This window comes from Coffea arabica, chromosome 5c (genome assembly GCF_036785885.1).
Source record: "Coffea arabica cultivar ET-39 chromosome 5c, Coffea Arabica ET-39 HiFi, whole genome shotgun sequence".
NCBI classification, from domain to species: Eukaryota; Viridiplantae; Streptophyta; class Magnoliopsida; order Gentianales; family Rubiaceae; genus Coffea; species Coffea arabica.
The window spans coordinates 24,341,693-24,348,199 of record NC_092319.1 but is presented as its reverse complement, the minus strand read 5'-3'; the positions used below and the strand labels follow the sequence as shown (position 1 = coordinate 24,348,199).

The following is a 6,507-nucleotide window of genomic DNA, read 5'->3' as shown; positions in this document are numbered from 1 at the left end:
AGTACTTTAATTATGTATTGAAGTTACTTAAAGTATTTCGAGCTTTTGAATGATGGATTGTAGTGAGTCCTGGCGAGAGCTGGGCAGGCGTCCCGCGGATACCCTTTGGTTCGCCTTAGGGAGAAGTGGGGGCGTTACAATTGGTATCAGAGCTTAGGCTTCAGATTTTGTAGTGTATCCTAGGCTTAAATGTTTAGGATGCCGGACTGTGGGACTATTCTGAAAGTTAAATGATTGCTTGTAGTGATGAAATTTAGAGCCACTTCACGTGGTCTCTACAAAGGAGCAAGATAGGGCCAAGTGGTGTTTGGTCCTTACTATGTGATTAAGTAAAGACTTAAGTGCCCTTCTAGAAATGTAAGTTGTGAATCATGAATGTTATAGGTTGTAAAACCTTTATCTTGATAATTGGAGGGAATTTGATATGTATGTTGGGTAGGAATCTCGAATGTGGTGATTTACTCTTGGGACCGGCCGGCTCGAGATGTGAATTATCCTATTTTGGATTCTTGAACCCGAGTACTTGGGAGTGGAAAGCAACCATAGGGACTTTATATCTCCATTTGTGGGGAATAAGAATGAATCGATATTTCATGTGAATGGTTACAGGAAACCAATAATTGTTTGGTTAAGATGGTACAATAATTAAGAGTGGAAGATGGAAAATATCGTAACCCAAAAGATCCTTGTGTTGGGATTGAAATCGAGCATGTTAGGGAACGAGAATCGTCTAGTTCCAATTAATCTAGTGAATCTCTACTGGTGATCTTTCATAGTGAGACGATGGGAGTAGAACTTAAGAGTTTGCGCCTTGGAGATGAATGTACTTGTGATAATCACTTGTTTATTTTTGTTATTGACTTTGACTTGGCATGAACTTTACTTGGCCATAATTTGTGTTATGATTTAATGAACTCTAGTTTGTGTTTACTTGCATAGTGATAATGTTATTTGTGAAAGTGTCTTCATCCTCTTTAAATGTTGCTACTGGTATATGAGTGTAGTTCAATTTTAACTAAGTGTGAGGGTTATGCATGTGCGTATAGATTAGTTGTGGACATGGAAACTAGAGGACAACGAAAGGGACGTCAACCTAGACAACCCCGAAATGAAAGAGTAGCTAATGGGTCCGATATCGATCAAAACGTTGAGCTAAGTGCTGGGAGAGGAAATGACCAGATAGGACAAGTTTTAACTCGCATGACGGATATCCTAGAGCTCTTGGTAGCTCAACAAGGTCAAGGTGTTGGACAAGGAAACCAACGTGGAAACCAAGAGATAGGGGAGGATCGAGCTTTAGAGCGGTTTCAGAAATTCTCTCCGCCCAAGTTTGCTGGAGGGCCTGATCCAGAGGTGGCTGAGAATTGGTTAGAAAATATAAGAAATATATTCGATGCCTTGGATTACACAGAGGAGAGACAAGTCACATTTGCTGTATTTCAACTTGAAGGAGCAGCCCGAGCATGGTGGAATGTTATAAGAAATAAGTGGGAAAGAGATCAAACTCCGAGAATTTGGATAAACTTCGTGCGTGAATTTAATGAGAAATTTCTTCCTCCACTTGTCCAAGAAAAGAGAGAAGATGATTTTATAAAGCTTCGTCAAGGAACTTTAAGCGTAGCTGAGTATGAAACACGCTTTACGAAGTTATCTACATATGCCCCAGAATTGGTGGCTACTGAACGGAAGAGAATAAGACGGTTTATCCAAGGATTAGATTTGGAAATCCAAGATGCCCTTGCCGCAGCACAGGTTGAAACATTTAGTGACGCTCTTGAAAAAGCGCAAAGGGTAGAAAGCACAAAATCTCAACTGAGAGCTTTTCAAAAAAGGAAAAGAGATACATCTGACAGTACACTAGGAAAAAATGGACCACCATCCAAAGTTAGAAAAGAAGTGGATGAAGTAGGACTGTTACTTCCTGCACCACTCATGATAAAGGAACCAAAAGGAACTATGTCACGAGGGACTTCAGTAGGACAAACACGATCAAAGAAAACCTCGCAAGCAAGTCAGGTCACAACACCTCGTCCGACTTGTGGATATTGTGGAAGGACGAATCACACTGAAGAAAACTGTTGGCTAAAGGGACGAAAGTGTATGGGATGTGGGAGTACCAATCATAAAGTTCATGACTGTCCAAGGAGGTATCCACGAGAAACTACTGCTCAACAAGGAAATGGAACTGTTCCTCGACAAGTCAATGGAAGGAGAAACCGACCAATGGCATCTGAAAGAACGCATGACATGAACACACCACACGGTTCAGAGTTGTCTGAGATTACAGAAGGTATGAATTTCGAGGACGAAATTCTTTTAAGGAGGGGAGGTTGTGAGGACTCGCAAAATTTACTTATTTAATCTCCTATTTCTAGCTTATTTAATTATTTATTTGGTCTTTTACTCCGAATATTATTTTCTAAGCTCTTGAGACCTAATTACATGGAAATATAGTTTCATTATATTTTTAAAATGACTTGTTTCAAAAATTAATTTTCGGAAGCTCGTTTTGTGAAAATAGTGAACACGTCTTTGGAACTTGATAACCGATTGAGAGTACAATAGGTTTGAAATATTGGAGATACATGCCAATAGACCTAAATTAGGCATTTTAATGTTTAAATACTCAAGTGATAGTTATTAGTACTATCGTTATAAGAATTTCTCGGAAGTTTCGCGTTATTGCGCTTAAATTGGAGATACGCGTTTTCACACGCGCAATTTAAATTGAGGAACTTTAGACCCTTATTTGAGGACAATTAAGAGTGAATAATATTTATATGAATATAAATGCATTAGAAGTTTAGTGTACTAGTGAAACAAACGCAAGAGGAATTGAGCCGAATCGCGCCAAACGCACCCTAATGTGAGTTGACTAATGGGTGATTTGTGGCCACAAGTTATTGTCTTCTCTTGGAAGCTTAGAAATCTGACCACACTCTCTCTCTTGCTCCCTCATTTGGCCGGCTAACAAAGGAGAAAAACAACTCAAATTCCATCCAAATTTCTTCACCAAATCTTCTCCATTTCACTTCAAATTTCAACCACTCTTAGCTAATTACTTGGAGATTACATCAAGCTAAGAAAGAGGGCTGCTATCCACGGTTTTCTTGAGCATCTAAGGGGCCGAAATTCTGTCCTAGTTCATCAAGAGAGGTAATGGACGATCAACTCCTTGAATCTTAGTTTACGGAAGCTCTATTACACGTATAAACTCTTGCATGCATGTGGGTGGTCTTGTTTATGGTGGATTTGTGTGTGTGGGCTCTATGAACTCCCACTTTTGATGGAAGGACTGATTTGATGTTGGATGATGAAATTAATGGTGGTTTAGTGCTTATATTAGTAGATTAATGTTGTATTGTTGGTAGAAAATCAAAGGAGGTGCTTGGAGCAAAAGTGACCGTTTTACCCCTGCCTTGTCCGACCGTTTTCGTGCCAGATTTTGAGATTCTAATGAATTGATTATGTTGTTTATCTATTATTGTAAGTGTGTACAAAATTTCATTGAAAAATAACATGATTTGGTTGGTCAAATGAGTTGATTTCCAAAGTTAGCAAAACTGGAAAATGAATCCCGTATTGCCCAGGCAGTCATTTTGTAACGGCCATAACTCTTTGTTCCGATGTCGAAATCAAGTGCCGTTTGCGGCATTGGAAACTAGACATTCCTAGCTTTCCATCGGTACCAATTTCACATTCTGGTTCCACTTGAGTGAGCCACACCATTCGATTGAATATCACTGTCCTGTTTCGTTGCTCTCCAGGAGACAGGACAGAAATTGCTTCTTGATGCTCAAAAACGAGCTATTTGTGAATGGAATTTGAAAATGGTTTCTTCTGAGAAAATTCAGCTTTATAAGAGAGCTTTCCAACGCCATCAACCACGCCCAATTCCAAGTTGAATGGAGTGAGTTGTGGCCAAAGTTTGAAACTGCTACAGTGATAGAATTTTCCACTTGGACAGATTTGTAACTAACAATGATTTGGGACTTGTTGTTTTGGAAACTTTGATGTCCGACATCTACCAAACTTTAGATTAGATGTTCCTTGGACTTTGTTTCACAAATAAACCAGATTTGGGTTGGTTGCTTTGGACAAAATGTTTAAAAAGGAAAGAAGAGCTAGAAGACAGTTTTACCTTGGGAAATTTCCTGAACTTTGATGGTTTAGTTAACTACCTTCCCGTGTGAATTTTCAAATGAAATTTGATAGAAGAGTAATCCTCATATGGAGGTTTAATTGTACAAAATTTGGTAATATTCTAAGACCATTTTGATATGCAAATGATGTCACAAAATTCGCTCATCGAATCTGGAAAACTTTTCGTTTTCTCTTAGCCAAATGGTCAAATCTGATTTGGAGAGTTTTATTTCTAGAATTTGGATGTCAATGGTCTTTAAATTGCTCAGTGGATGTTTATGAACTCTTGGTTTCAATAATGGAGAGATTTGGAACTGATTTCATGGTACAAAAAGTTTGTAAACGAAAGAAAAGTGAGAAGGTAGTTTAGCCTTGAAACTCTTCATAAACTTTGGTTGTTTTAATGACTACCTTACCGTGAGAGTTTTTGTACGAAACTTAGTAGAAATGTTGTTCACACATGGAAGATTTAGTGTACCAAGTTTGATGTATTTCTAATGCCAACTTGATGACCAAATGATATTTCGAATCTAGTTTTAAACCTGGAAAATAGCCCAACAGTCTTAACTTTTTCAGCAACTTGGAGGTACTATATCTTGGTGCTCGAAACTCCGTTTCTCGTTCCGCTTGTTTTGTTATACTCTTGGATTGCAACACTAATTGATTTCCAAATTTCAAAGGTTAGTTCAAAACAAGTGAATTTTGCCGAATTTCTAAAGTTGGCCAAAAACCAACTTAAATCTGTCTTGGTAATTCAAGTTACCAACTTTGAGCCAAAATTTGAGTGCCTTTCACTTACATTCGTGGAAAAGTGTCTTCTAAGAACTTTTAGTACTTTGAAAGAGGATTCCAACAGTACCAAGTTTTCCAATTTTGGACTTGTGGAGAGTGAAATATGATTTTTTTCAAATATTGCTTGTTAAATCTGGAATTTTCTAACTTAAAGGAAACTAAGGGTTTCAAACCCTCCATTTTCCTTCAATATCATTTGATCGTTTTACATTTGATTTCAAAGATGGAAATCAGATTTGTCTTGTATTTTAAAACCCACTTTTGAACCTCGAGTTACACGAACTCTTAGACTCGTCTCTGCGTTAATTTCTTAGATTGTACTAGTGTACAATTTTCCTCGATAATTAGAATGATTTTGAGTGGTAGTTGATTATTGTTTGCTCAGGCACTCGAGGGAATCTCCCAGAGGAACTCGGAGCGGACACCTAAGATGCTTGTTTAAGAACTACTCGCTTGTTTTGACTAGGTGAGTGTTCCATATAGGAATACGTAATTGGAATAAGTCTATGACATGCTTAACCCCTGGTCATTAGGTGTTAAGTGCTATATGTTAAGTATTTACCACACTCATGCATATTTGAATAGTGTATACTTGAATTACTCGACATGAAACACCTGAAGTAGGTATATTTGAACTATTCGATATGAAATGCTTAAAGAGCATACTTATGTGATTACTTGAAATACTAGATATGAAATGTTTGGAGAGCATATTTACATGATGTGTTTAAATGATTAATTATGCTATGGAAGCATAAGTCGGTTGGAGTAAATCTCCTCGACTCTTACGTGGTGAAAGTGAAAAACGGCCAATGGCGGCCTATTGAAATGACATATGTCTACCAATTAACCGTAATTACTACCGTTAACCGTTTACCGTTTACCGTTAACCGTGTTTACTTACCGTTTTCTAATCTATTTGGTTACTTGCTTACTTGGTTATCTGCTTACGTGATCACCAACTTACTTGGTTACTTGACCACCTGATTACTTGATTATCATGAATCACATGTTATATGAAGCTGTCCATCATTATTACTGTGTAGCTCATCCCACGTTGTGGTTTTCTTTTACAGGGTTCGAGACCAAGGGTGCTCGTGAGTAGTACTAGATTGTTTTCTTTTGAAAACTTTAAGTTATATTATAACGGATGGCTATTGTACCCTTTTCCGTTGGGTTGTATTTAAGCTTGGAAGCTGCATAATTGTAAGTGTGAGATATTTGGAGTACTTTAATTATGTATTGAAGTTACTTAAAGTATTTCGAGCTTTTGAATGATGGATTGTAGTGAGTCCTGGCGAGAGCTGGGCAGGCGTCCCGCGGATACCCTTTGGTTCGCCTTAGGGAGAAGTGGGGGCGTTACACAAGAGATAAGGAAACGTGAGTTCAACACATAATCACATAACACGTTGGACAATTAGATAATATAAAAAGCAACAAAGATAAATAAGAAAAGAAGGGTAGGATCCCTCCCCTCGTGCCTAGTGTCCTTAATAGGGTAAGGTCGACTCTACCCTAGGCAATTCTAATATGGATGCATGAGGTTTGGTTCACTAATGCATCTAGACTCGA

At 38.1% G+C, this 6,507-nt stretch overlaps 1 long non-coding RNA gene across 1 annotated transcript; it reads left to right on the top strand.

Moving 5' to 3' along the window:
- The first annotated feature begins 3,105 nt into the window (after positions 1 to 3,105).
- Positions 3,106 to 6,201, top strand: LOC140007478 (uncharacterized). Its single transcript, XR_011814790.1, has 2 exons — positions 3,106 to 3,156; positions 6,012 to 6,201. It is a non-coding gene; the product is annotated as an uncharacterized lncRNA (long non-coding RNA).
- The last annotated feature ends 306 nt before the right edge of the window (positions 6,202 to 6,507 follow it).